A 12608-nucleotide genomic window follows, 5' to 3' on the forward strand; every position below is an offset into this window, starting at 1 on the left:
CTAAAAATAAATGTAAAATGGAATCCTACAGCGAGCAAGTGTCTGTGGTGGGGAGGGGCAGGCTGGGGCAGGATGAGCCGCAGAGGCGGAGTGGAAGCGTGGGAATGACACTTTTTCTCCCAAGAACAGTTCCGTAGGTAAGCCCATAACCGCCTCCGCCGAGAGCGCGCCGCTACAGACACGAACAACGCCCGTGTACCCAGGATTTAATGGTCCTGCGACCTTAACAAATAAATACCACTCTGCCTTTGGATTCTCTTTATTCTCGATAATAATATTATTCTGCACACGGCGTTTCGGTCCCGGATGGCCCCTGGAGCAGCGGCGGGAGCCAAGTCCAGGACGACCGTCACCTGCTGCGCTACCGCACAGACTTCTGCTCGCTCTCCCCCACCCCTCAGGCTGATGGATATTCTTGGGTCTGGGCCCCTTTAAAAATGACTAATGTCTTGTCAGTGGAGACTGCTTGTCCTCTCTCGATTTCCAACCATTTGCGGTGGGAAGGGGGACCCAGGCGCAGGCCGGGCGGCGCGTGTCACGCGGCCTGCATTGTAGCCTAATCGCCAAAACCTTGGCCTAATTTGCAGCTAATAGGGCTCCAGCGAGGGAGTCGCGAAGAAACCGGTGGCGTAAGGAGCGAGGTTTCAGCTCTGGAGGGATCGGAACGAAGGGACTGACAGGAGGATGCGAGTCCTGCCAATCTCCCCCTTCCCTCCCACTCACACCGGGAGTCGCCTAGCTCGGCTTTCAGGGACACGGCCCTTAGCTTTCCTCGGCCGGCGTCCCCGTCGTTCGTGTCTCTCGGCCCCAGCACCGCGCGCCCGGCTGCGCTGCGGTGCTCACAGACCCCGCGCCCTGCGCCCGGCTTCTCCCAGCCCCCGGGAGGAGGCGCTGGTGCCCGGGTCGGCCTCTGGCTCCTCCCAGCCGGCGTCCAGAAGCCCGCATTCAGAAAGCCCCGCTGGGAGGAGGCCACACACACACACACACACACACACACACACATACACACGCACTGCGAGGACGGGAGTTTGATCTTGTCTCATTGGCGTCTCCGGCCTGAAAGGAAAATCGTTTGGGTAAACAGCCAAGCTTCCAGCTTCACGCCCGCACCCGCCCCCGCCCCTCCACCCCCACCTCCGCCGCCTCCCCCACTCCCCTTCAACCCCACCCGCCACCCACACTCGGCTCCGCAGCCTGGCCCCGAGCGAGCTCCGCGCGTCCGGGCGGGAGCCCAGGGCTCCCGGGTTCAAAGGGCCGCAGCCCCGAGGGAATGCCCTCCTCGCTGTGCCCCGGGGCAGAAGCGGACTGCAGGGCGGTGGGACCGGCCTGGGCCACGGTAGGAACCGCGAAACCTCCCGCTTCCCTAAATAGCGCTGGTCCCGGGGGAGGGCGCCGGGGCGCGCGGAGCACCGAGGGACACTTTCGCCAAGACTGAGCGGAGGCCGAGCCCGGGCGGCTGCTTGCGCCTTGGGGCTCTGCCACAACCCCATCGGGACGCCCTGGACCCATCCAGGCGGCCACAGGCGTTTGTCCGTTTCTGTACACCGCCGGGGCAAGGGCTTTGAGCCTGCGTCGGCCGCCCGGCGCTCCGCACACCCTTGGGTGATTAGCCGGCCGCACCTCCCTCCAGGTGGCCTCGGTTCCAGGAAAAGCCTTGAGTGTGCTACTGAGCGTTTTCCAAAGTTTGGTGCTTGTCAAAGGAGAGTCCGTCACTTAACTGGCTGTAAACATAATTAATAGTTATTAACATGCAAAAAAAAAACCCTTTGTGATGTTTTAGAGGATAATAGTCTCTCTCCAGTTCACACTCTCAAACGTGTAGAAAACTTGTAAATCTGAAAATATCCTGGTTAGATGATTAGTCCTGATTTATGGTGATTTTTTTTTCTCCTTCTCTAATGAAATTCTTCTTTCTGCTCCCTTCCTCAGTCTGCTGTTTCTTTTTCTTTCTCCCAGTCTCAATCTTACTGTAATCCAGGAGTCATTAGCAACACCCTCTGGCTACATGTTTTGCATCAGTGAAACATTGTGACATAGTTGTAATACAAACTCTGCCGCCTTGCACTGCATCTTGCGGTAGGAAGTGTAATAGCAATAAAAATCATTTTTCATCTCCAGGCATTATTCGGTGTGTGGGGGGGAAGACACAAAACCCAAACGTGAGAAGAGGAAGGGGTGCAGGAGAAAGAAAAGAAAAGCAGAAAGAGGAGGGAGGGAGGGAAGGAGAGAAAGAGACAGAAGCAAATGAAACCTTTCCAGTTTAGGACTTTTCTTCTCCAAACTGTAGACGTGCAGGTCCAAGTCTATCATTTAGGCACCTCTTTGCTGCTTTTGTCCCTGCTCCTCACGGATGGGCCCTCAGTGGAAAAATTGCCTCTCAGCTCCTAGGGGCTCTCGGCAGGTGTCTTCTCCCCAGGTTAGAACACTGCCCCACCCCAGGAAGTCCCAGGATTCCTAGAGGCTCAGCCACCCCACCTCATCTGCCCTGCAAGAGGAATGCTCATCAAAATTCTCGAGTGATACTAGGGCCTCTCTGCTGTGTGATGGCTCAGGAATCCTAGACTGATGGAAGAGGGACCAGCCACCCAGAAAGCAAAGCTGGCTATTTTCCCGGGGTAACCCCGTAATTTCCCAGCCCTAGGGACCCTGGTCTGCAGTGGGGGCACTCTACCCCTGACTGCCCCCTGGGGGGGTCCTCCCTGACAATTCAGGGCAGTACTGGGTTCAAGAGAAGACGCCCTTGTTGAGTTTGCTCAGGTAGGGAAATTCAGGGGCCCATAGCCTGCACACACTCTCTGTCCTCAGCTCAGCCATCATTTTGTGTGGGATCCACTGAAATTATTAATTTTAAAAATATGAAACTTACAACCAAAACTACATTAGATGAAGGTTGTGGACCCCCCTTTCAAAATAAGGCAACCCGGCAAATCCTCACGGTACCACAATGGAGGGGCACCACTTAGCAGTCGTGTTTGGCGAGTGAAATTTGTTTTCACTGCTAACACCTATCTCTGGGATGATTCGCTTTGGGAACAAACTGAAGACGTTCCACAGACGGGGATCATGTCTTTCGTCTATTTAATAATTGCGTGGATGGGCCGGCGCGCGCGGCCGAGCCTCCTACGTTACCGTAAGGGTCCAGTGGGGTGCACTTCGAAGAAGCGCAGACTTTGCAACTCTTGCCGTCTCTCCTGCCGCGGGCTGATAGGTGCATTTTGTGGTTTTTTTTTTTTTATATTTATTTATTTTTTTTGGCCACCAAAGCTGGACACGGTCCCGTATGAGGTCCCCGGAGGCTGGCGACTGGCGCAGCAAGAGCCCCTCTGATGCCCGAAGGACCAAAGGGAAAGGATTTGGGGGAAGGGGGCGGGAATCCTCATTAAGAGGGGATGGCATCACAGTCACCGGCCTCAAGGGAGACGCTCGAATCGCCACAGCAGCCCTCCCTGGTGGTGGCGGCTCACTCCCCCGCTCGGGGCACTGGCCCACAGTGGGTGGAATTGTGCCTGGGTACCTGGATGTGTATTTCTGTCCCTGTTATTCTCCCTTGCAGCCTGTGCGGGCACTGTGGGGGATAGGGGTCACGGGTAACGGTCTGTAACCCGTGGGAAGGAGGCCTGGGTGCTTCGGCTTCTCCGGGGCTTGCAGGAGCCGGAAAAGCCCGGGTTATGTTCAAGTCCGGCTGCAGGACGCGGGCAGGCTCCGTAATCCCCTCTTCCGCAGCGAGGTGGCGCTCCAGGGCACGGCAGGCAGCGCGCCCCGCTCCGCACCGCCGAGCGCGGCCGCCCCGGCACTTCAGCGCGGGGGTCTTCACGCCGCACCGCCGAAGGCCGCGGAGCGCGCTGGCACGCCTAGGCCGAGGGTCCCGCGCGGCGGGCGGAGGCCCGAAGCCCCCACGCGGCGAGGCGGTGAACGCCTGCGAGCGCAGCCGGTCATCCGCGAGATTGCACCTGTGCGGAGGCGCGGGCGAGCTCCGCGCTCCGACTGCGGGGCCGCAGGCTCAGGGCCTCGGCGGAGGCGGGCTCCGACCGCGCCAAGAGCCGCCCGGCGATCCTCGCAGCCCGAGCTCGGGGGCTTCGCTGTTTCTCTTCCTCTTTCCTTCCTTTTTAAAGAAAAAAAAAATACTAATAAAGGAAAGAAAATCGAATGCGCTTGACCTTAGTTCCAAACTAGGCAGTGTCCTGTTTGTTTTCCTTTTCCTTCCAATTTTTTTTCCTTCGGTCACCTTTGCTTCCTCTGTAATTTCCCCTCTTTTCCCTTCTTTCGTTCTTTATTTTTCCGTTTTCCTACCTATTTCTGAAAGCTGGTGTGTGTGTGTGTGTGTGTGTGTGTGTAAGAGAGAGAGAGAGAGAGAAAGAGACAGAGACAGAAAGGGGGAGAGAGAGAGGACAGGGGTTTGACCAGCAGCCTTAGAAGACCCCAGCACTGGGGAACAGGCAGAAAAACTGAAGGAACCGCTTGGGTTTCTGGCGCGGCCTTCGGTCCATGCTGTTTCGCCCTCGCACCTGGCCTTCCTGGGGGGTCTGTCTCAAGCGCGCTCAGTTCCAGGCGCCCGAGAGGAAACGCTGCTTCCAGCCGGCTGCCGTGCGGCCCTGTGAAGCCGTTTTTGTGCGGTGGTGTCACGATTCGCAGCATTGCTAGCCCTGCAGAACATCCCTGGCGGCGGCGCGGGCGGGATCTCAGCCTTGGGCACCGGGCCTGGGTCCGGACTGTCCCCGAGAAGTTGAGTGTGGCTGCACGCGGTGACCGATTTGCAGCCAGCTGCACCTCTGCGGTAATTCCGGCTCCCCTTAACCTTCCCTGAAGTTTTCTCGTACAAATGGAGGCCTTCTCAGCCTAATTTCAGAGTCTGCAGAAACTCAGAAGGTCAGGCCATTAGGAATGTTAACGCGCCGACCACGAATTACAAACATGATCTAAAAGTCTCTTTCAATTCATTTCTTCAAGTGTTTATTTGAGCTAAGTGATGAAAAGTGACAGTCATGAAATAGACAGCTTTTAAAAGTAATGAAGTCAGATGAGGCTTTAACCTGTCGATTGCTATAAATCAACTTTGAAAAACACGAATAAAGAATGTTATGTGGGCACCTAACCGCCAGCATTTGCTGAGCCTGCCGCCGGCCCTGGAGCTGCCTGACTCGGTCAGACCCTGGCCTGGAGTGTGACCCCTCCGGGCCTGGGACCCCACCTATGAAAGGAGACATTTTGGGCGTGTGGGCCCCAGGTTTGGACCACTGCATTTCGCCCATGCAGGTGACCCCAGCCCTCAGCAAAGTGGTAAATGCAGGGGCACCGCTGGCCAGGGGACTTTAGGCTGCTGTAGACAGGGGATCAGCCCAGCTTGTCAACCTGTCCCGAAGGGCTCCGGCATGCAGAGCTCTGTGAACCCTACGAACTCTGTGGAAATGGTGGCAGCAAAGGCCAGAGAGGAAGAGGAGCAGACCAAATTTCCTAGGGCCCTGGAAGGGGGGGTGGGGGTGGGCAGAGGTTAGGATCTTGGTGACATTAAATGACACTCATCTTTGAGGGCAATGCCGGGGAAACCCAGCCAAAGGGAGATCTGGTAGTATTCGTCTGGAGGTGTGGAGTAGATGGGGAGGAGGAGGGCTACTGTTTCCCTGCCCCCAGCTAGGGGGGCCCAAAACGGCTTCGGAAAAAAGTGAACTGATGTGGCGGTTCAGAGTCAACTTTGCAGGTGCCCTTGGCGACCTCAGTTCCACACAACTATAATTTCGCCCGCAGCAAGGCCTGGGGGACAGGGAGTAGTCCTCTTCCCCGTAACATTCCCCCCTCTGCCCCCAAAACCCAGCGCCGTCCCCATGAAGCCCCAGCCTCTGAGAGTGCTCGGATCTGCTGGTGTCTCTCGCCCGACGCTTCCCCGAAGCAGAGCGGGCGCAGAGCGCTTCCCGCCCCGCCGCCCCAGTTCTTGGATAAATAGTGGCACCAAGGGGCGCAGGCTACGGGGAGCCCGCAAAAAGTCCTGCTCCCTCTTCCCTGCCGCCCGCAACTTCCTCCCTCTCCAATCACTTCCGGGGGTCTACTGGGAAGAAGGAGTGCCCCTCGCCCCGTCCTCCCAACCCTTGACGACCAAGAGCATCGAGGAGAAAGCGCAGGGCAAAACACCCGGTTAGGGTAGAACCTGCCCGGGGCCCGCACGCGCCTCCCCCGAAGTTGCCTCACTTTTGGCTGGAGGATCGCTTCAGGGAAGCCCTCCGAGGCTGAGACCCAGGCAAAGTGCTTGGGAGGGACCGGGGAAAGGACACGCCCTGCCCGCCGGGAACTCCCGGGCCAGCTGACCCGGTGGCTCCGCTGGGTCCCCTCCTGGCCTGCGCCGCCTCGCCGCGGCCTGGGAGCCTGTTGTCCACTGCAACGCCCTCTCCCCGTTCAACTCTGATTTCCTTTCTTGGGGCACCCAGAGGCGAGAAGGGAGAGTCCAACACTGTACTACCTCGAGCAAACGGGAGGCGGGCTCGACTTGGGCCCAGCCCGCCCTCGAGGTGAGCAAGGGCTGAAACTTGACGGCCTCGCCAGTTCGCGTAGGCTAAGCAGCCACCGCCCCCAATCCGTCGTGCTGGTTGGCGGCGCCAGGGCTGCCTGCGCCCCCCGGCTGGGGCAGCGTGGCCGTGGGGGGCCCTCCTGGACCTCGGCGGTGCTGGCGCTGGGCCATTGGCAACTTTCATTTTCCCGCCTGGAGGGAAACTCGACGGAGGGGGACGGTGGAGGCTCCTCCTCCACTCCGCCCCGAGGCAGCCGGGGCTCGGCTATCGGTGCGTCTCCGCCCGCCCGAGCGTTTCCATAAATCAGGCCGCTGGCAGGCTGCTAATTAGCTCCGACCGAAAAGAATGAGAGTTCCGTAGCGCACGGCGGGGTGGGGGTGGGAGGCTCGGTAGGTGGGAGAGCAGAATTTCCCCAGGGCCAGCAGGAGACCCCTCCTCCCCGCGGGGCACCTCAGCCTCCCACCCCCAGCCCAGACCAGCGTGGGTCGCCTCCCCCAGACACGGCCTGCAGGCCGGATCACAAGCCTCCCGCGCCGCGCGCACCCCCGCGCCGCACCCAGCCCGCCCACCCACGCCGAGGCCCCGGCTCCCACTGGCTGAGCAAGCCGAGCCTTGGGGAACTCCGCCAGCACCCCCAGCGATATCGGAAGACTTTCAGAACTCATCCCCAGGCGCTCTCCCTGCAGCCCGGAGCCTGCGGTTGCCGGGCCCGCCGGAACGAGCTGGGAGCCGGCTCTGGGGGGAGTGGGGGGGTGCGGGCAGCTCAGAGCTTTGGCGCAGGGGCTTCCCAGAGATCGCGCAGGTTTTTGCGGACGGGGCGCTGTCACCCTGTCCCGCCTCCCCCAGTGAAAAGGCAAGGCGGTCAATCAAGATTAGCAATGACATTAAAGTTGGATTATTGATTTCCATGTAAATTGCGAGACCAGAGCTCTGCGAGTGAGAACGACCTGTGTTTTCCCCTTTCCTCCCCCACCCTCCGCCAGGCCCGCCGCGCTCCGGGCCCCTCCCAGCCCTTCCCGCCCACCGCCTGGCAGGGACTCTGAGATGACATCACCGCGGAGACCCGCGGCCTCCCCGCCCCCGGCTCCTGGACCCGGGGAGGAGATTGACAGGTGTCGCTCGCCAGGACAATGCCTTCCAGGTGTCACCGTCGCACTGCCATCATTCCTAACCTGCCCTCGTGGGCCTCTTCCCTCTGACCCACCTACGACTCCGTTTTCTCCTCTGGGGGAGGCCCGCTCACCCTGCCCGTCGCCCAAGCTCGCCCTAGAGTCTGTGCTCTGGGCCGCAGGTCTAGAGTTGCAGGCCGGGGCCGGCACCGACGGGTGGGGGTGTCGGGCACTCCTGCTGCCCGCGCGGGGCCTCTTTGGAGATGCCAAGAACTCTGGAAGGATTCCAGGCTGCGGCAGCCGGGGAGTGGGCAAAGAGGGGGCTGTGTGTGTGTTTTAGGATAACCAGCGCAGTCTTTTGGACTTCCCTGTCTCCGAGTTCCATCTTCCGCCCCCGTCACGAGAGCGCGCGCGCGCGCGCGCACACACACGCACACACACACACAGAACAGACGCGAAGATAATCCTGCCATCTGGCAAATCCCAAATTTGGCGACCAAGCTGGGAAAGCAACAGCGACATCTCATCCCCGGAGCAGGTCCTGCCCGACCCTCCGGAGCTGGGGCGAGGCCATGGTGGGCTCTGCCCGCACCTGCCCCCTTCTTCTGCCCCCCCCCCCCCCGCGGGATCCCAGCGCCGACTCCCGGCACTTAGCGCAGGATCTCCGCTGGAGGCCAGCGAGTGCAGGGGCCCGCAGTGGGGGGCTGGGGTTGCGTAGCTTGGATCGTACTTTCTCCCAACACTGACTCAAAGAGCTAAAACCCAAATCCGGCTTCTTCATGTACAACCGAATGTAATTTATAGCTGGGCGGCCTGTCGGCGGCGATTTAAATCATTTGATGATAAGGATCACACTTATTAGATTCCTTCAAAGCCGATGGGGGTTTCTCTCTCTCTCTCTCTCTCTCTCTCTCTCTCTCTCTCTCTCTCTCTCTCTTTCGGAGAACATTTGTGCTAAATTGCACAGTGCGGGTGTGCTAACTGTCGAAAGTTTGACATCAAAGGAGCTAATATTTTTTAGTTACCAGAGAAGCTGTCTGTCTAAATAAGAATATCTTAATTACTGCATCACAAAGGTAGAAAGAGGGTCGAATTTGGAAAGGGGAGAGGCAGAGCGCGCCCGGCTTGATGCGCTCTCCGCGTGGACCGATGCGCGGCTCTTCCTCAGGCCTGTTCCGGTTTTCTTCCCTGTCGCCGTGGATCCTCTGAACTTTCTATGTAAACACGTTGTCAGTGGGGACATAATCTTCTCGGGTTCTTATTAGAAGAAATTTCCATCCTCTCTCGTTCTAGATTAGGCAGTGGAGTCCGCTCCATCAATGAAGGGACGAAGGTTTCGTGGACAATAATGTGGCAATTGTTGATGGTTTGTGACCCATAAAATGTGGAGGTGACTGTTCTGGCTTTGGTATGTAATTATGCAAAACACTTTCCATAAAGACTTGCCATTCGATCTAATGGCAGTCCCTGCGGTCTATTTCAGAAAGGGAGGGTCTATGTACAGAAAGGAGAAAAGTAACATTTGTTTTAACACAGGTTTTATGGGGGGGGGGGGAGGAACGGATAAATACAAACACATCGCAACACCGCCCAAAGTATTTTTTCGAGTCAAATTAAAATAATTACGAGGGAGTTTAATAAGTTAATCATAGCAACACGGCTCATCCAAACACGGAGGGAGGGGGCTCAGGCGTCAGCCCATCACCTCCAGTCCTCGCCTGTACTGGGGGAGTGGCGGTTCGCCTCTGGGGCTTGCAAGCATGGGGGTCCTCCCTGTCCCACCTCAGTCCACCTGGAGGCCCGGCTGGCACTGGGGGAGGGGCGGGCGACGTCTCCAGCCCAAGGTCTGGTACCCAGAATAATTTGGCGCGAGGATTTTAAACAAAAACAGCCCTCACCCAAGAAGCGCATTTCGCCCCTCCTCTTCTGCGGCTCTCTCAAGGCACCCCCCCTCCAACTTAGGGTCCCACACTTAGAAGGTAGGCAGGAAGGAGTCCGGGGCAGGAACGGGAGCCTGACTGACTGGGGCGCAAGGTCTACACCCACCGCCCACGTTCAGAGACGCCAGCAGCCGGGCCCGCTCTCAACACCTTTCGCGAGCCACCTGAGGTCTTGTTTTGTTTTAAATAATAACACAAATAATTTAAAAGGCCTGAAAGAGAGCGGAGTGAGATGCCAGGTTCACCACTGCTCCGCGCCCAGCTGTGGCCGCTGGCTCTAAAGCAAGCGCTTCCCTGCTCCTGCCCCCCACCGGCCCCCAGCTCCGCAGAGAGACGAACCCCACTCTCCCGGCACATCCTCTGCCCAGCGTCGCGGGCTCGCCGCCCGCCGCACGGTGACGTGGCCGAGTGAGCCCGCAGACGCAGGCGACAGGGGATTTTTTCAAGGGGGAAATGATGATTAAAAGAGAGAGTCATCTAAATATCAAAGTGACACATGGGGAGACCTGGAAAAAATATTTAAGCTAATGAAAAGCAAATAAAGAAGCAGACACTTAGGCTGCGAAATTAAATATTATGTTTAAGATGGTGATTTTGTGCGGGCTTGAAGATTTCCGATTCATGTACACATAATAAACACTCGGGTTTGTCGTCTGGAGGTGCAAATCTGAAAGATATTCCAACAAATGAAGTGCTGGCAGAGAGAGGAATAAAGAGACCGGTGCCTGTCAGGGGTCAGGCAGCCTGAGATTGCTTCTAGAGATCTTTTGAAAATTTCACACGATTGAAGGCTTAGGGGCTTCACTGCGTTCGCATTTCAAACTCAGATCAGTGGGATCACAATCAAAAATAGAGGTCTGGAAAATTTTGATGCAAAGATGGCCACGGGCTGCGGTGCTTCCCTCGCTCGCTCTCTTTTTTTCCTTTCCGAGACAGACACCCTGACACGGCTGTGATCCTCTGGATGACAGAGTCGTCAGAAAAGAGAGAGAAAATTGCATCTTGTCTCGTAACTTCCTTTCAGTCAAAAGGAATTTAAGGTCTTATTTTCAATAAAAGAGGCGGGGTAGGGGGTGGGAAGATGGTTTGTTTCTGGCAGGCATAGAAAGCTGAAAAGAATTTCAGATTTCATAATTAATGATCTATTCCTAGACATTTAGGTTTGATTCTTTTCATTTATCCAAATTGAGGTGATTTCTTACTAAATTTACAGCCCAGCCTTACATTGAAAAATTCAGCCAAATTTCCTGCACCGGTCAATCGTATGCAGGTGCGTAAGCATGATGACACGAGTGTGCATTTCAACATATATGTATGTGTGTGCACATACAACTTTTACCCCTAAACCTGCGCTTTGGTCTGGCTGCTGCCCACCCTGTGCTCTATGGAACTTAATGCTCACTCATATTTTGCTCACCTCCAAAGTTGTCAACACTTTCTGGTTCAAAAAAACTGGGGGGGAGGGGCACAGAAAAATCAATTTTCTCTGCAATTGATTCAACAGGAAAGAGAAAATATAGAAGGATCCAGGGAGGGGAGTTCTGGGAAAGCAGATCTAACCGGGAAACTCTAAATGGGGCTATTGCTAGAGATGCAAAGAAGCTGTCCGGACAGCCAGGGGGACAAGGGTGATGCCTTGAGAACAACCCCAGACCTGAGGGAAATTATGTCAAACCACGAATCCTCTGGATTTGATTGCTATCGATTTCACAAATTTAGGGAGAGCAGAAGAATGGATGACTATAGTATTCCTTTGCCAGTTTTAGTTTTTACCTACCTTAGACAAACAGACAAGGTGGTTTGGGAAATAACCTGAATTACAGTTCAGTTTCACTAACTCTAACACCAAGATGAGAACTTCCTTTAAGTGCACATAAGAGGAGTTTGTGCAGGAGGAAAGCCACAGTGGAGGAAGAAGAGACACAGATTAAAAAAAAAGTTTCCTGTTTTCTGAATTAGCTACTGTTCATAATGTGTATTGTTTCACAGGTGGGCAGAAGGTAGAAATTGTTAGGAATTGGTCTAACTGGGTAAGTTTAAATGTTTGACTCCTCCAGCAGATTTCGGGCTCCTAGGCAGACCCCCAAGGGCTGGTCCCAGCCATCCCGATCGGGTGGAGCAAGAAAGCTGGGCTTGTGGCACCAGGGCTTTGGAGAGGTGTGGACTGTGAATGACCCTCAAGTCCCCCATCCAGAGTCCTCCTGGACTCTCACCCCGGAGGTTTGGAAGTGCACCGCCGGCCGGACGTCTGCGTGGCTGCACTGCCCTCAGGCTGGCTTCTCCGAGTATTTTTTTTTTTTCCGGAGCCACAGTAAAGGGATAGAGAGAAAGTTCTACATTCGCGTTTAAAATACTTGAGCAGAGATGGAAGCGAAGGGGAGTTTTCTCTGGAGAAGGGCCACCCACAGGGCTCTCAATCTCAGTCTTTAGGGGTCTCCTAGGAAGGACCCAGGCCCCCAGCTGGGCTTTAAAAGCAGGGTTTTTGCAGTGAATGCGAGGAGGCCCGTTCTGGCGTCCGGGAGAAGCGCTCCTAGAGAGTAGAGCCGGCAAGATGAATCAGGAAAGCGGCTCGGCGGAAAAGCGGACCGTGGCTCCTGGAGCCCCGAGGCCGCACAGCCGGTTAGTGTTCCGCTGAGATCAGCTCCGCCGCGGGCTTGTCCCCTGAGCCAGGCCCGAGAAGGCTCTGGGGCTCCTCCGGAGGACCGTGGGAGGGCCTGGGCTTCCCCGACCAGCGCTGCTTAAATACACCGCAGCAGAGGTCTTGAGGGCCGCCTACTTTGCCCACAAAACACGGGTTTTCCCTGCCAGGAGGGGAGGCGAGGTCCGCGCAATTGGATGCAGTCAGGGACAGGCGCGGATGGCTCCCTCGAAACTTTTCAACCAGGAACTCTAGCGGCGGGAAGATGGCCAACCCGGATCCCAGGTTCCGCTGACCTGCTGCTACCAGGACAGGTTTCCCGTCCCATCGCCAGCCCCGAGAGCGAGGACTCGCGGGAAACCGCCCCCCCCCCCCAAAAAAAGTCAAGGCCCAGAGGAGAGGTCAGAGGCACCAAGGAGCTTGA

General features: G+C 56.7%; 1 long non-coding RNA gene across 7 annotated transcripts in view; it reads left to right on the forward strand.

Annotated features, from left to right (window-relative positions):
* The first annotated feature begins 1129 nt into the window (after positions 1–1129).
* Positions 1130–12608, forward strand: part of LOC138844525 (uncharacterized) — a 101181-nt gene continuing 89702 nt past the window's right edge. For 3 of the 7 annotated variants that reach the window (XR_016218706.1, XR_011380429.2, XR_016218708.1), the window contains exon 1: positions 1131–1336. This is a non-coding gene — a long non-coding RNA (uncharacterized LOC138844525). Of the gene's footprint in view, positions 1337–12608 lie in introns of all 7 variants that reach the window. The other 4 variants (XR_016218704.1, XR_011380428.2, XR_016218710.1 and 1 more) reach the window with 3 other exon arrangements.

The sequence above is a fragment of the Oryctolagus cuniculus genome, chromosome 12, assembly GCF_051225735.1.
Source record: "Oryctolagus cuniculus isolate XC-2025 breed Fujian yellow rabbit chromosome 12, ASM5122573v1, whole genome shotgun sequence".
NCBI lineage: Eukaryota > Metazoa > Chordata > Mammalia > Lagomorpha > Leporidae > Oryctolagus > Oryctolagus cuniculus.